Source organism: Equus asinus, chromosome 28, assembly GCF_041296235.1.
Source record: "Equus asinus isolate D_3611 breed Donkey chromosome 28, EquAss-T2T_v2, whole genome shotgun sequence".
Classification (NCBI taxonomy): domain Eukaryota; kingdom Metazoa; phylum Chordata; class Mammalia; order Perissodactyla; family Equidae; genus Equus; species Equus asinus.
The window spans coordinates 19,286,457-19,303,390 of record NC_091817.1 but is presented as its reverse complement, the minus strand read 5'-3'; the positions used below and the strand labels follow the sequence as shown (position 1 = coordinate 19,303,390).

The following is a 16,934-nucleotide window of genomic DNA, read 5'->3' as shown; positions in this document are numbered from 1 at the left end:
ATCTAAAGCCCCCTGCTTAACGTTAAAAAACCTAGGGTGTAAATGACTGACTGCCTTATCTCCACACAATTTGCCTTAACTTCACTTCCCCTCACTTGTCATTTAATTTGTACAGTTTCCAAATCAGAGTGAACTATCATCTATTAGTCCCCCTGGTGACAGAGGGTAGGGCGCTGTTGAATCTGAGTTAATAAAGCAGAAACACAAGCCTAATTACTGGGGAGATAAACCATGTGTGGCAGCGTCACTTTCCTCGAGGTCTGGAGGTATCTGCACCGAGACGTCTTGGAGTGACTCTGTGCACAAGGACAGACAGACACCACGCGAGTTGGGGCCAGCTTGTTTTCATACGGCATTACTGGTAAATTTCAGGAATTGCCTTCCCTGGAGAATGGTGGGGAAAATTGTGCAGCTACATGGGGAAGCAAGGGCATATCATTAATCAAATGAGATGGTGGGGGGCGAAGGAGCTTCACAACCGCAAGGGGCAAAACAAGTAGAAAGTGGCATTTTTGTTACAAGGGCATGTATGTGTTTAAATATAGTCTATATATACATGCATTAAATAGCTCCGTGGTGTGTGCTTGTGTGTGTGTGTGTGTGTGAAAGAGAGGGAGAGAGGGAGACGGCGATTGCCTTGCTACTGCCAGCAGTTAAAACATGGAATGTATTACTCTATTAAAAAATTAAAATATACATATATTATATATAGTCTAATGTACAGAATCATACTATGTACAGCATAATGACTCAACAACTTTTATAGCATAGAACCCGATTGAAAATCTGATCTATTGATTATTCAGAGGCCCATATTGTGTTTTTATAGGCTTGTATCACTGGTATATGACTATAACATGTTTATGCAAATTGCATAGGCATGTTGAGGAATTTCGCCATCGTGTGTACTTTTTCATACGTGTTATGCAAGACTCCAACACTGCCGTTCGTACTGCTACCCTTCCCAATTCCCTCCCTCCAAAGGACACAAACAAAAAAGTCTACCTGTGGGGTTAAAGTCGCTAACGTTTAAGAGAGATTCACAAAAAGAGAAAAAAAATAATACAATTCCCGGCTCCTGATGTGGAGGGTTACAATTATCAGTGAGTACTGTAGCAAAAACTGAGAAACTGTGTGTGGAGAGTGAATCTATTAATGCGGCTTTGTCCAACAAATATTAAAATTGCAAAGTAATTTGCCCATTTGACGATGGCTAATGAACTTAAGTATGCAGAATGAACTTTAATAATTGAGGAAATTGTGCAATTAAGTTGAAAGCAGCTGAAAGTTACAAATAAAATTAACTCTCTAGCAAGAATATTACTGCTTCTATTACCAACCAGTTTGTGTGGGTATCAAGAAAGTCTGGAAAGTTTCATATGACTGTACATTATTGTGATGATTTACCATAAAGATATTGACCTCTTTTTTTTTTTTTTTTAACAGAAATGAGCACTAATAATTCTTTTCCACAATGTCTCGGGATTACCATGTGGTTGGAATTATCCAAAATGTCTCCTTGGCAGGGTATGTTTTAATTTTGATTTCAGGGTTATGATCCTATCTGTGTCTATTTTTAATCTAAATGGATTACATTCAGCAAAAATCCTTTTACTACCCTGGCTTGGCTGTCTCATACTATTAGGCTCTATGTGTTCAGTTTCTACCAATCTGTTACTACATAAAACCATAAGAAGCCTCTTAATGTTCCAACCAGGTTAGACCGAAGACATCAGATTAATATTTGATAATGTAGAAGAGCCCTTAATCAAATCTGCTTATTTCAGGACAGAATGTTTCTGCAATTATCATAATTGTTGTGCTAAATATGTTTGTCTTTGTATCTGGCTTTGGGCATAATCTTCTCTCTTGAAAGCCACTCAATGTGGGACTTGAGATTCCTGCACAAAACCCAATTAATATTACGATGACAAGCCCCATGAGCTCCAGAGATGCAGCAGCTGAGCAGACTCGAACGTTCTTAAGTACAGATACTTGAGTGATCAAGTACATCTGAGGGAGACACACAATTCAATAATCCCTTTCTCAAGGAAGTCAAGAGCCCTGTGAGATACCAGCAAAATCAAAGGGGCACATCAGAAAGAAAATGACGGGTCTGCTCCTGTAGCGTCTCTATTAAAATGCAAAAGTTATGGATTTTTTTCGGGGTGATGGGAACCTTTTCTGTTTTTATTGATTTCTTTTTATAGCTTGATGATTTCTCTAAGATTATCTTAAAAGCTTAAAGAAAAAAGGGGCCTCATCAAAAGGTATCCTGCATGACAGGAGCATATACAGTTTTGGTTAACATGATGTGGCGAAGCCGCTGTGGTCTGGGGAGGAAGGGATCCTGTCGTTCATCAGCCTGGGAGGGGCTGCAGCCTCCACGGTAAGATGAGAATTTTACTGTCACATTTGGTGCACGTGGCAAACCCACCCTGCTCACCCCTGGGCCCGTAAGGAGAGATGAGCTGGGGGCTGGAGCTACCCGGGTATTCCCACAGAGATGGAGTTATAAAGTGCTGTATCAACAAAGGTATTTCCATTCACGGTGTATAAAATAACCGCCTTCAAACCCTGACCCCCAATTTCCCAGCATCATGGATGGCTCCTTGGGTTTACGGCTGAATTCACTATCCAGAGGTGACATCCTAACCCATGGATTTGTAATCAGAAATTGGTTTCCTGTCACTTTAAAAGTGAGGCACTAAGGGGCAGTAAAAACAAGGCTGTCAGAGCTAAATGGAGCTGTGGTTCCGGCTCTGGGCCATTGCATGCTACCTTTCCAATGTATTTATTACATTCAAAAACCTCTGTAGTGCACTTTAGATGGCTAGTGACACCCTCTTAGGTCACTTATTGCTCTGTGAAATCAGTTTTGGAGAAACTCTTTCACGTGTGCCCAAACCAAAAATAAATAAAAAGTATGCCTGTGTTTCTGCATAAGAATGTTCAGTACCAGTACCAGTGCACTGGGCCTCTGTGCACTCCTGTGCCCCTATGTCAGTGGCAGGAAGACCCACGCCGGCCTGGAGCATCACCAAGAGCTCACTGTGCTCAGGCACCACTAAAAGTGAAACGAACCAGTGTGGCCCCTGCTAGTTGCCTGATAAACCTGACAGAGCCTTCGAGGCCACCTGCCCAATTTCAGGGTCTGTCCCAAGTGGAGGAGGACTGGTAGACATAATCATGCTCCCCACACATGGCACACACACCTCTCCCCCTCCCGCATGGAACACCTCCATAGGTCTTTCCAGATGTGCCCTTTACAGTAAACAATAAGGAACGAGCATAATTGTAACCGAAACTTCCTAGTCTGGGGTAGAAATAGATTTCCCCAATTTAGGCTTACATTTTCTAAGATTCAAGTGCTCGAAAATTATTGAAAAAATGCTGTCAGAGATTCCTCTTGTAAACTAGACACGAATCTCATACAATTCAGCTCCCAGGGCCCCCATTTCCTTTCTCTGCTTGTCACAACAAGGCAGGATTTCTCCTGAGAGAGACCCTCACCCTGGGAGTAATCGGGGAGCAGTGCGCCATGACATCAAAATAGACTCTTTGCCGCACAAGCATGGACAATCCTACTCACAGAGTGAATTGCCCCAAATTGTGAGATATTTGAAACAAAATGTGTCCCTGTTGCCTTCTGAGGTTCCTGCTAATTAATATTCAAAAGACTCAAAGAGGAAAAATGGATACCTAAATCATACATATGTATATGCCTTTTAAGCTTTATTATAAAGGCAAAATAACCCCTTACTTGGTTAAAATCCAACTTGAGTCAACATACAAAGGTGACTGCACTGTAATCCTAGACATATCTGCATTATGTAGGCATGTAACTGCGCCACCAGAATCTCTCAATAGTAATTATTATGCCAAGCACCCTGTTGGCACAATTACACTAAAGCTCTAATTAGTAGCAGTAAGATTAGAACCCCTACATGTTAAATCTGTAGAAGCAACGCTGAGTGAAGGATTTAAAACAGTTTCAAAACATTGTATTGTCTTTATTACAGTCTTTATACTTCAGTAAAGAAGGGTTTTCTATAAAATGCACTTAAAATAATCTGGTCCTGTCACTAAAAATAGGAAAGATAAGGTAATTGCAGTCAAACCTAGTGAGTCGGCTTGCTACCTAGGTGCATTAAATCGAAAATGACAAATCTAGTGAACTCCAGTGGGAGATACATACTTCCTGCCCGCCGGCCGCACCGGTATTTTTCCACCCCTCGGCCAGGGCACCGTGCAGGAGCCATACTTGTCACGGGCCTGCATTCGCCGCGGGGCTTTTTCGTTACCTCCGAGAAGCCGGGAGGCAGGCGAGTTGCATCAGGAGTGGATCTTCGTCACCAATCCGATTGCAGCATCAGAGATTTACCTGTCTCCTTAGCGGCTGCGACATGCCCATGGAACACAGCACATGACGCCTCCCCTCCGCCTGAGGCGGCACCAGGCACCTTAGCTACCTGTTGGGTGTGAAGCGGACGTCTGGGAGCTGGAGCTGAGACGCCCAGGGGAAAGGAAGCCCTGCGGCCCAGGGGCTCGCCCCGTGCAGAGGTCTCCATCCAGCTGAGAGCAGGCTAGGGGTCTGCAGCCCACACCTGAGCATTTTGGGGAAGAGAAAACAGCCGTGGCGAGTTATGGTCCCAGCTTCGGGAGAGGAGGGAGGCAGACAAGCATTCCCAAATGCCAGGTGTATTGATTTGGGTTGGGGAATCTTTGGATCGGATGTTTCCGTGAAACTGAGTAGGCACGACTGTGTCAAATGTTTCAAGGGAGAAAACCTAGAAGCACAGTGGGAGGCAAAAACAAAGCCATTTCATCTGCCTGGTAGTTTCCCACTCCCCGCCCGCCCCCACCACCTTCCAGAAACAAGTGTGTCTCGATCCTCAGGAAACACTGATAGTGGAGGAACGCCAGACCAAGGCGGGAGAGTGGAGTCTGCCCTGTGCCCCGCTTCCCGCCCACTGTCTCATCTGCCAAACTCCCCATCCTGTCAGCCTGTCAAGTCCCCACATGGAAAACAGGGACTTCTGGGCACAAGAAGGGACAACGAAGGCTACGGGACCTGGTGGTAAATTGAGCCTATGTTAAAATATATATATACTTCAGCTGCCCCATGGGCAGAACTTGGCCTTCCAACTTTGAGAACGAGACATCAAAAACACAGTTATTCTTGAGTAATCGGTCCATAAACATATAAAGAAGAGATAAACATTTGAAAAATTCGCCTGGCTTTTCTATTGAAGCAAATGCATTATTTATTTCACTTCTGAAATGCTAAGCCAAACAGCTTCAGCAATCTTTAGGATGAAAATAGGAGACAGAGATCCCAAAACGTTACTGTGGTTATACATTAGTCACTAAACGGCAGTTCCTTCCCCCCACCAACAGATTTCCCATAATTACAGTGACGCTTAGAGAGCATGTATCTGTATAGCATCCATATAGACTTTAGAAGTGTGTAGTCTAATGCTGTAAAACTGTCTACAAGAACGTGCAGTGATAAGAGGGCAGAAGTCAGAGGCTGGCCTCTGAATCTTATTAATTATATGTATTCAGCCATATGTTATATCTAGAAGTGCTATTTACTGTAAAATTGAAGACCGGGGAGAGTAGGTACTTTCTGTCTTCTCTGTTTTATGTTGGCTTCTATTCCACAGCCCCAGCCTGGAGGAAGGAAGTGAAAACATCCTTATGCCTTATAGGTTATCTTATTGCCGTCATAATTCCTGTATTTATATGCATCTATGTTTTATCTACAAAAGATATCCACAGGAGAGCTAATCTTTCTGCAACTGTTACAGAACTATTAAATGTATATTAGCATGGTCATTTTTATTTAATGGAAACAAATAACAGTTAATCTTATTGGAAGGGTTAAGTGGGTTTACTTGGTAAAGGGCAAATCCCCTCGCATGCTTTCTTTTTAAAAGAATAGCTACAGTTGCTGACAGATGGTCTTTGTCTGAGTGTAGCTGAGGACAGATACAGTTTCTTTTTACACATTTATGAAAGTTGGAGATATAGATGCTTGGTAATATGCAGTGGCCTAGGACAAAGAGCAAGCTTGGTGGACAGAGGCGATTAGATTTCCGATCAGTGACAGATGGCTGCCTTAGCAGAGTCAGATAAAATTAGAGGTGGGGGGGTGGTGGATAAAAAGAAATCACTTTCCAAGTAAAAGTTGCATCTCTTAAGACAATGGCAGCATGCAACATTCAGCTTTCTTCCCAAATTGGTGTCAAGTTCCTGGATTTAAATTCCTACTTCAAATGTGCATTTCATTTTTCCCTTGCAGAAGAGGTGGGATTATTTTTTGTTGATCAAGCTTATCAAAGGGAAACTAAGAAACAAAATAATTAACAGCTTGTCTTTCAAGTTGGCCAGCGGAAAGTATTTCCATTTACAAAATTACACTGGATATTTTGCATATGGGTCCTTCCGCACACCACTCCTCCACGGCTCCAGCAGACTTTTATAAGCCTAGCAGTAAAATCCACATTTTTGCTTACTCCATATACACCATTTAAAGCTATAACATCACTATAACCTTAGTCAAATAACCATACAACATATTTAGTGTTAATTTGTCACACTGAAATTATTCATCGGTGTCTTGAGTAAGTCCGATAATATTTATGGGTTATGCCATTCCATGTTTTCTGGCAGTGCAGTTTGCTAGATTCCATAGATTTACTGTGTCTGCTTTTTTATGACTGACATAGCAATAACCAGATTGCAAAGATATTTATGTTGTTTGTGGCTTAGCAAGATAATTAAAGGATATAAATTAATCAAGTGCAATTAATTAGAAACTTTATGTTCGCAGCAGCCCTTCTTTGCATGTATAATTTATATTTATTGATTTCCTGGCTTTCATTAGCCTATGAGATAACAGCAAAAATGCATTAGAGAAGAAAATGTACAATTAGCGTGAGAGAGAACCTTGGCATAATGGATAGATCAGCACATGTTTGGGGCAAATATAAAGCTTTGTTAACTGTCATAAGCAGTTACAATTGATGAGTGGTATTTCACTACATATCTTTCAGCTGATTAACGGCGTTTTTAAAGAGTTCCCTTAATGGGAAGCTGATAGGTTGGCTAAATTTACATTTTAATCAGACTATTTATGATAGAGGCAGCCCTAGAAATTCATCGGCAGAGGGTGAGGCGACATTCCCTGAGGGACTCGGGTAGGGAGTCAGCTTTGCAGTGCAGCCACTCACCTATTCCTCCTCCTGTTATTTGTCCCAAGGCATCTGTGTAGGGGAGGGCTGAGAACCCTCGTGGCCTCCTCCTAACTGGCCACACTCTGATTAATCTCCAGGAGAAAGGGCCTGATGCTCCAGATGCCAGGAGAAGGGAAGCCCAGTCACACTTGGGTGTCTTCTGTCCCTGGGTGTCAAACGCCAGCCCCATGGGCAGCAGCAGTGGCTCCCGAGTTTCCTCACCCAGGCCTCATGGAGGAGGGAGAGGTGTCTTGGCCTGTGGAATGGCAATACCCTAGTTGAGCCTGCTTCTCCTGTTTCCTAACTGGGTTGACAGCCAACCCAACCAGCTCCAAGGAGACCAGACAGGAGGCCACAGCCTCAAGTCCAGAGGAGACTTTACTCCTGCCCATTGCTCAACAGCTCCCATTCCAAACCTAGAAGCAGGGCCCACTCCTGAAGTGTAAGCTTTTAAGACTGGTTCTTTCAAGCAAGAACAGGAGTTAGGATGTGGAACAGTCAGAGAAAACTTTTTGAAAGGTATTTAAAAGTAGATCTCCCATAGTGATACCTTTCTCATTCTTTCGAAAAAGGAGACAAGAGGATTCCTCCTCTGGAATTCCCATTAGAAAACTCAAGTGAAATCTTCCGTCACCCTTCTGGGCAATTACATGTCTAGAAGTTGAGAAAGGACAAAAGCTCTCTCTCCCAGCTAATATTCTGTTTCCACATCGTGGAGCCTGCAGCGGCAAGTTGGATCTTTCTGTGCACTAAAATAGACTCCCTAAGACAGTGTCATGGGCAGCCCACAACACAACACCTCAGGGTTGGACAATTAGTAAGGCCACCAAGTGGGACTCCAGTCTGGCTGGTGAAGTGGCCCTGAATGGGCATCTCTGCAGGAGAGGACCTATTTCTTGTCATTCCCACATGGAGATGGGACAATAGGGCTGGACATCCGTGTTATATGTTTAGTGGGCATTCCCAACATGGTCTTTATCCTAAAGAATGTCAGGAAGCCCCCTGGAAAGAAAAACAAAAGAGAGTTCCCCCATGGGGGCTCATTCCTGCTTCACACACAAACCAGGGAGATAGAGCTTCAATTCAGCTCAGAAGATAACTTGAACAGAGTAAGACTGGGGGCCTGGTCTTTTCTCAAGCGAGGATAAATCCCTTGCCTTGAGTCTTGATAGACGTCTTCCCTCTTCCTCTCAGTTCCGTTCCTGTGCAGCCTGAGGGCTCCAAACCTCCTGCCCTGTTTCCTGGTGGAATCCCGTAAGTGTGGATTGCCTATTGACTGAATCGTCCATGGCTCTCCTTGCCCTGGGGCAGTTAGAGTTGGATTACGTCACCAAAGCTAGGCTACAAATAAGAAATAGCTTTTCATTTATCTCAGAGAGAAGAAACCACAAATGAGCAAATATGAGATTAATATAAATGAAGGAGGATACAATTTCTGCTTACATGATGATAAGCCCCTTTTTTCCTTTCCATACTAATTATTATTATCATTATTAGTATGATTTTACCCCTCAATTGCCTAGGATGTTATCCAAGAGGAAGAGCTTTATCGGCTGGTGAAAGCTCTACAGTATTATTTATTTCATGTAATAAAATGTATGTAATGATCATGATTAATGTTTGTTTATTGTTGTATCATTGTGTTTTCCTTCCAGTCTCAGTGTGATACTGGTTTAATTAAACTTGGGAGAAGGGTGGGGGTGGGGTTGGGTGACAGTCTTTAGAACTTTGTGCAATAATGGAGTCTGTGTTTGGTTGCACTCACGTGTCGCTTAAGATGAAGATGTGCCCATAAATGACTGATTCTGTTTGTTCTTTGAAAGGAAAGTCCATTCCCCATCCTTTATTGTGTAATTTACAGATAAATCTGTTGTGCCTCAGACCAAATGCTTTTATGTACAGAAATTGCAATGACAGTAGAAATTATGGTAATTGAAGAACCCTCTATTTTAGGTTTTTCTCGATCACATGAAATGATCATCAGCATCTTTCCCGGCCATAATCATGCCCTAGATTCCAAATTATTTTTTATTAGTTTGTTATCTAGTTTAACTGTTCTTGGAAGAGAAGGGCTGAGAGGGAGTAGCAAATATTGTCTCTGCTGGTTAATGTGTCTCCTAAGGAAAGATTAAATAGGTAGAGTTGGGGCCATTTTTTTTTTCATTTCTGCTGCACCCAAAATCATTTGCCAAGACTCCTATTACATCATTTCCTTGAGAAATTCAAATGTGCATCGTAAATGCAAGCCATAGAGCTTCGAAATAAATTAGTATGTTTTAAAAAGTTTTTAAAGCTGAATTCAGATATGCCTTAACATTAGTTAAAGCACTTTACAGTTTGCAAAGCACTTTAATATCTATTATCTCATTTTAGCATCATAACCTTTGAAGGAAACAGGACATAAAATTTTTTTACATAGCATACATATCATACTATGATGTACATATGATACTATGTATTTTTTTGCAACTTTCTTTTTTTCTCTTCAATAATATATTGTGGATATCTTTCATGTCGATATGTAGAAATTTGGTTTAATTAGGGACATTTAGGATGCCTCCAGGTTTTCCTTTTATAAACAATGCTGAATTAATATACTGGAGGATGGATATATATACATATGTGCATATATACACAAATACATATACGCATACACACATGTACTCACGTGTATGCATGTGCATGTGTGCCTGTGTGCATGTGTCTGTGTTTGAGCTCATACAAGCATTTTGGCAAGACAAAATGCTTTGGATCAGAATATAATTTAACTTTTTGATTCAGTCTGCCAACTAGCCCTCCAAGGAGATCGTTCCAATGCAGACCCAATGCAACAATATATACAGGTTCCATTTGCCCACTCTCTTTCCATCTCTAGATCATATCAATCGTTAAATCTTTGCCAACTTTAAAGAAAAAAGGTATCTCGGTATTATTTAGTTTGAGTTTTCCCAATAGGTTGTGAGACGTGGAGCATCTTTTTACGTGTTTTTTACTGACTCATATTTCTTCTTCATAGAATTGCTTGTTCACCTTATTTGCGAATGTTTCTTTCCTATTGTTTCTAATCTTTTTATTAATTTATAGAGAATTGAGGTTAATATTATCTCCTTGTTGATTGGACACATTGCATTTCAGTTTCTCATTTGAGGTTTAATTTTGTTTACAAGGCCCTACTCTAGGTTTTTTTTTTCTTTCTTTTTAAAAAAATGTATGTAGTCACATCAGAATAGGGGTTATAGAATGAAGAAAGGAAGAAAATTCAGAGAGAGGGGAAAATGACTTGCCCTTTAAGTGGGAAAACCAAGATTTGAACCCCAATTTGTTACCCACCCCACACCGCTTCTCTGTGGATGCTGCCATGACTGGAGCTATAAAAAGTGCATATAAAGTACAGCTTTCCTACTTCAAGTACTGGTGCTGTCAGGCTCCCCCAGCCATCTTCAACTTCCCTTGCCGCGTGCCTTGAAGGAAATTTCTGCCTATCCTTCAAAACTTAGCTCCAATCGCACCCTTGTCAAGCTTTCCCAGATACTCTCAACTCAGCCTTCGCCTTTTCTGCCATCGCATATTGGTGTACCGGCCCCTAGGGACGTATCCGTCAGAGTCTGCTTTGTGAGGCAGGTATTTATGTCATGGCTCCCTCTTGCCCCAGAGAGTGAACTTGCACAAGTTAAGCGCCTGCGGTAGATGAATTGCATTAATTAACTGATTTTCCCTCCTGTATCCATGTTCTGGCAGTGTGATCTTCACGTGAAGAGGTAGAGTTTATTCCTCCACCTCTTAAATCTGGAATGGCCTTGTCACTTACCTTGGCCAATAGAATGCGAGAGAAGCAACCGTCCCTTCAGAGGTCTTGTGTGCCTCTGCTCACACTCCTGGTACCCTACCATTGACATCATGTGAACAAGCCCAGATTTGCCTGTTGAAGGATGAGAGGCCGCATGGAGGAGAATCATCCCAGACAAGTCAGTCTTCACTCCTACCAAGTGACAGCAGACGCAGGAGCAGTTCCAGCTGCAGTCTCTTGAGCCCAATCCCAACCAGAAGAAACTCTCAACCAACCCATGGATTTGTGAGCTAAGTAAATGTTTATTGTTTAACCCACATTTGGGCAGTTTGTCACACAGCAATAGATGACTGATAACAAGCCTTTCTGCGACAAATGAAGCATGGTCTTATTGAGCACAACTGTGATAGTTCCATGGCTTACCCGTTTTTGAGTGCTTGAAACATAGCCTAGCATGTTACATTGTACATAGTAGGTGTAAATAAATGTTGAATTCAGTCTCCTCCTTTAATGGCAGTTGAGAAGCTGAAAATTTGAAGGGATTCTTTTGGTGGAAATATTCCACTTCTTAAAGGCAGGCAGAGTCTGCCTGTATTCATAGTGTAAGGAAATTTGGAATAAACAAAAAAGATTACTGGGTGTCTCCAGTGAGAAATTATGCATTGTTTAGAGCATACCGATCTGAGTTGTCTGATTCTAGCCTTTCTTTGCCTTTGAGCTACTTTATAGCTCTGTAAGTTGTGGAAACCCAAGGGTAATACAAATGATTCTTGTCTATGAACATGCAAATGAATTCCATCCAGGGGAAACAATATCCCCAACCACCAACACCGCCATCACTACCGTGGAAAAGCCATTTTTGTATCCATTTGCAAGTTCATTTCGATATTCCTGATTTGTAAAGAGGACTGTTCTTTGGATCCCCCTTTGAATCAGTTGTAACATCTGCCCAGTTCCCTCATTTAATAAGTTAAATAAAATCTTTGACACTTGTTCATGTTATATTTGTATGAGTCATGATCTTACCTTTGTTTGAAAATTATATTTTAACAGTTTGGGAGATCCTTCCAGATGCCCAGTGGATTCACCTGACAGAGCTGAATAAACTTCATTGCCAAAGTGGTGAAGTTTCGTGGGCTCTTAAGCCTGTGCCCATCTTTTCTTAGCTCTCAGTCTGAATCTGGTGAATTGAATGGCAGTAGTACTTTGCTGACTCTCTGCTTTTCCAATTTTAATTTTCTTTCTGCTAATTTTGTGTTTTGCTTTTGCTTTTGGATTGTCTATGGCCAATAAGTTATCTCCCATTGATGAACACAATGGTTGGGAATGCAGTTTTGTGGTCAGACCATTTGGTGACTTCTGTATATGGGTTAATGGTGTAGAAGGATCTAGACTGTTGGGTGGGAGATGTCAATCTCGCTTGCTAGTCTTTATTACTTGTTTATCTATTTTGAGCTCCACTCAAATTAAAATTTTGTGCTCCCTGGGAAGGAGAGCAGGTCCTCGATAATCAAACGGGTGAGTTTTTTGTGTTCTGTGCTTTCTCTTGATCTGTGGCTGAAATTGCAGGCTTGAAGCTCCAGGCTTTCTATGTGTCTTTATGTCTATTTGTCTGTAATTCAGAAAGGTCTTTACTTCTCAATGTTCGAGTATGTAATGTTATCATATCTCCAGGCATATTAATAAATTAGGTTGGAAAGTATCTTAAAGGAGTTCTGTTCTGATTGCTTTGTAAAGATAAATATGCACTTGTGTAAATTAAATATTCCTAAAATTCCCAGAATATAAGAAAATTGAACTTCACCTATCTTAAATGTTCTATATTTAAAAGAAAAATATCCTTAGAGAGACTAACTCAGAAATACTTTAGTAAGTGAAATTCACATAATTAGGATAAATTTTAGCAGACAAGACTAGTTTAGTAATTTTTGTTTTTGAAAACCCCTGTGATATCTTTCCTTATTCATCAGTGTCAGTTATGATGCAAGCAAACATTTTTTTAACTATACTTGGGTGTATTTTCCTAAACTTATACCGCTTTAATGATCAAATAATGTAATATTACTCCCATGTAATGTTTGAGATTATGAAAAATGTAAATGCAAATTGGTGTTTAACAAAATGGAACAATTCCCATAAACTATTTATTTCAACAGTAATTATATTTTGTAGTATGTCAGCTTGAAGATGGTTTCCAAGATCTTTAGGACTTAAAACCTGGGCATGATATTAATTGAGTTAACTAATGGATAACCATTTGATGTGAAGATCATTTCTAAGGTACAATGCTAAAGCATTGATTACTAAGGATAATTTCAAGTTTATCGGTTTTTCCTTTCATTTTCGTGTGCTACAGAGACGCAATATATTTGGGCTAGGTTAATGAAGGTGTTTATTTTTGTCACTTATGCAAGTTATTATGGAATATGAGTGGCAGTTGAATGATCGTGTGTGACAGTTTGCAATTATCCACCTTCAATTTTCTCTGTGAAATGGACGTTGGTTACTTTGACTAAAGTTTTAATTAGTACAAATACTTGAGACTACATTAAGAGCACTAGTAACAAAGAAATACAACTGTTTACATGCTTCTGTTTTTCGAAGAAAAGAATTCTGTCTTAAAGTAGTGGTTCTCAGCTTTGTTTCTTTCGGTCTCCAGACCCCCTTATGCTCTTAAACCTAGCCCCCAAAGAGCTTTAGATTTTGTAGGTTATAGCTACTTTTACTTACCATACTAGAAATTAAAACTGACAGCATTTAAAAATTCTTATTTCCTGATTCATTTGAAGCTAGCAGTGATGAATGTGTTGGACGTTAGTAACATCTTAACATTCTTATGAAATTAGGTCTGACCTCACAGACCCTCTGAGATCTGTCCTGAGGTGTCAGTTTACTCCCCAAACTGAAAGAGCATAATGAAGGACAAAACTTGGAAAGTAGATTTTATTCATCTTGGTTTGTTTATGGTGCCTGAGTCTGAAAAGCTATGAAATGGATTAAAACCCTAGCGAAGGTTTGCACAATTTTGGTCACCATGTTTCTTTGGTTTACTGCGTTTATCTACAGTAGAGGGTTATTCTTTCTGCGTTTAATCTGCCTGAATAACAAAGATTCTGTGTCTTACCGAAGTAATTTTCTATGCTTTATTCTGACTATTAAATTCTTGCTCATTTAAGAAAACTAAGATTCCTCACTTATGAAAGAGTTAACGGTTCTCGACAATCATGTCTTCATCTACGCTTATTTTTTATTGTCTCTTTGATTAAATGGGTAACCAGGTACTAAGTCTCAGACATCCATGATCCTGTCCAATCGAGTGTCCAGCTCTCTCTGGACAACTTTTTTGATTATTGTCTGCTCAAAATCATATCCTAAACAGAAAAACTAAACTAAAATAAAACCTTCAAGTTATCTTTTGCACCTCAAAGTATTTTGAGATTTCCCAGAAGCTCCCTGGAAAATCACAAAGATTTATTCCTTCGCCTTATAAAAGGGAAAGTGCTAGAACTAATTAGGTTTATTTGAAATGTTACTATTGATGAATTGCATGGGAAGGATTATCAAATCAGAAGAGAAGCTCAGCCTCCTCTATGTTAAATTTATATAAATAAAGTGTTACTAATGTACGTATTTCAGAAATTGTATGCTACCCGGGAAGTTTCGAGAGATTTGTTGGTGCCCTCATCCTCTGTGACACGTTTCCACTTATTAGAGTCCTGAAGATACTAGGCAGCAACAGTGTGGTATTATCACTTGTGATTTTGGTTGTTATTTAAAATGCTTGCTTAGTCGTGTTACTTCAATTTAAATCCAGCATCTTCTAGGCAAGTGATTTTGATAGGGGATAAAAATACATGAATTGGCCAGATTCTAGATTTACTGAATATCTTTATTGGATATTGTTAGTATATGCCCGGTTCATTTTTGCTATATTATACCCACACACACTTATATATGTCTCACAATTATCATATATTATAGCTCAAGATTTTTTCCCCTTATAAAAAATTATGTTCAACCATTTTTATGTCAGATGTAACGTATAACTGACTTTGAAAATAGGCTGAATCATTATCCTTAAAGACAATATCTTGTGTTGATTTTATTGTCTTGTTTTGCTTGACACAGCAACAACCAGATTTCCTTGTCAGTTGCCTTATTCTTGTCATGAACTCTCGTCAGATCTTTCATTTTTAAAAGTTACCAGTAATCAATTAACCACAGTCATTTTAAGTCACTATCATCTACAGATAGTTTTTTTCGTCAGAATTTCCAGAACTCTTTTTTTTTCTGAGGTAGATTAGCTCTGAGCTAACATCTGCTGCCAATCCTCCTCTTTTTGCTGAGGAAGACTGGCCCTGAGCTAACATCCGTGCCCATCTTCCTCTACTTAATACATGGGACACCTGCCACAGCGTGGCTTGACAAGCGGTGCCATGTCCTTACCCGGGATCTGAACAGTGAACCCCGGGCCGCTGAAGTGGAACGTGCGAACTTAACCGCTGCACCACCGGGCCGGCCCCAGAACTTGTTTTATTTGAGAAGCAGATGGCTGCATGAGATTGCTAACCCGAGATCCAGTGGAACAAGAAAGGGCCGAATGAACTGATGAAAGAAATTTTACTGGAATTATTTGTTCATCATATTGCTGATGCCATTTTACTGTTTTATTTTCTAAATAAAAGGAATATTTTCTAAATAAAAAAGGAAGTCTTTTCTCTTTATTGTCAAGCTGTCTGTAGCTCATAACAATTTAGTAGACTCTGCTTTTGAAAACTGAAATGAAACATTTAGAAAATATTTTTCTCACTGACACCCCTTCTCCTAAAACGTAAACTCTTATTGAGTATCCTTACTTTTCATGGCAATACAGCTATTTTCATAGATTCAATAAGACTGTGTTGTGGTAAAATAACTTGTTTTTGGGGATATGACTGGAAAAATTGGGTCTGCAATCAAGGCCTTGCCTGCAATGTCATTGGAGAATGATGCTCATTTAATCAGCTAGGGACCACACTTTTAAGGAACTAAGATTGACTTTCTGGAACGGTTGCTTAGAAGGCCCTCCTGGGATGACTGGTGGCCTGGTACATCTTACAGGGTCCCAGCGCTAAGGAAAGACACTTCCCAGGAGGCCCGGAAACTTGGGATATTTTGGAAAGAGAAATTCACCAAAATTTATAGCTACTGCAGGTAAAATCTGATGGAGAGAATTTTGGGGGCTTGGCTTCTTAGCCTCAGAATAGCAAATAATAGAGGCTTTTGATGTCCAATCTAACAATTCATGTGGAAACTTCCAGCAAAGCAAACTTAAGAAAACCTATATGGTAAATTAATACTCTTGCTGCACCTATATAAATAATGAGGCCAGGGCTTATGAGACCAGTTTCATTTTGTGATTGGGAATAATCTTTTTCTGTTAGGAGACTGGAAGGAAATCTGGAATCAGCAGAAAAGATTACTAGGTATGTCTAGTGGAGAACTATGCATTATTTGGGGCACACCCTTCCAGGTTTTCTGATTCTAGCGTTCATTGCCTTTGAATTGTAAGGTGTAGAGAACTGATGGCAATGCAAATGATTCTCTTTATGGACCTGCAACTGCACTCTGTCTGGTGGGGGGGAGAATCCTTCCTTACTGTTGAGAAGGCAGTTTTTCATCCATTTGCAAGTTCATTTCAATATTCCTGATCTAAAAATGTGGCTGTTCTTCGGCTTCTCCTTTGAACTGGTTGTGACATCTGCATTGTTCCCTCATTTTGTTTAATGACTTAAATAAAAATTTTGACATGTGTTCCTTGAATATCTGTATGAGTCATGATTTTCCTTTTTTAAAAAAAATTATCTTTTAACAATAGATAGTAAGCTATAATCATACTGTTTCAAGTCTGCCCCTGGGGGAGTATT

General features: G+C 40.2%; 1 long non-coding RNA gene across 1 annotated transcript; it reads left to right on the top strand.

Annotated features, from left to right (window-relative positions):
- Positions 1-204: 204 nt before the first annotated feature.
- On the top strand, positions 205-16,732 carry LOC139042381 (uncharacterized). Its single transcript, XR_011499070.1, has 3 exons — positions 205-361; positions 1,447-1,527; positions 10,980-16,732. It is a non-coding gene; the product is annotated as an uncharacterized lncRNA (long non-coding RNA).
- Positions 16,733-16,934: the final 202 nt, after the last annotated feature.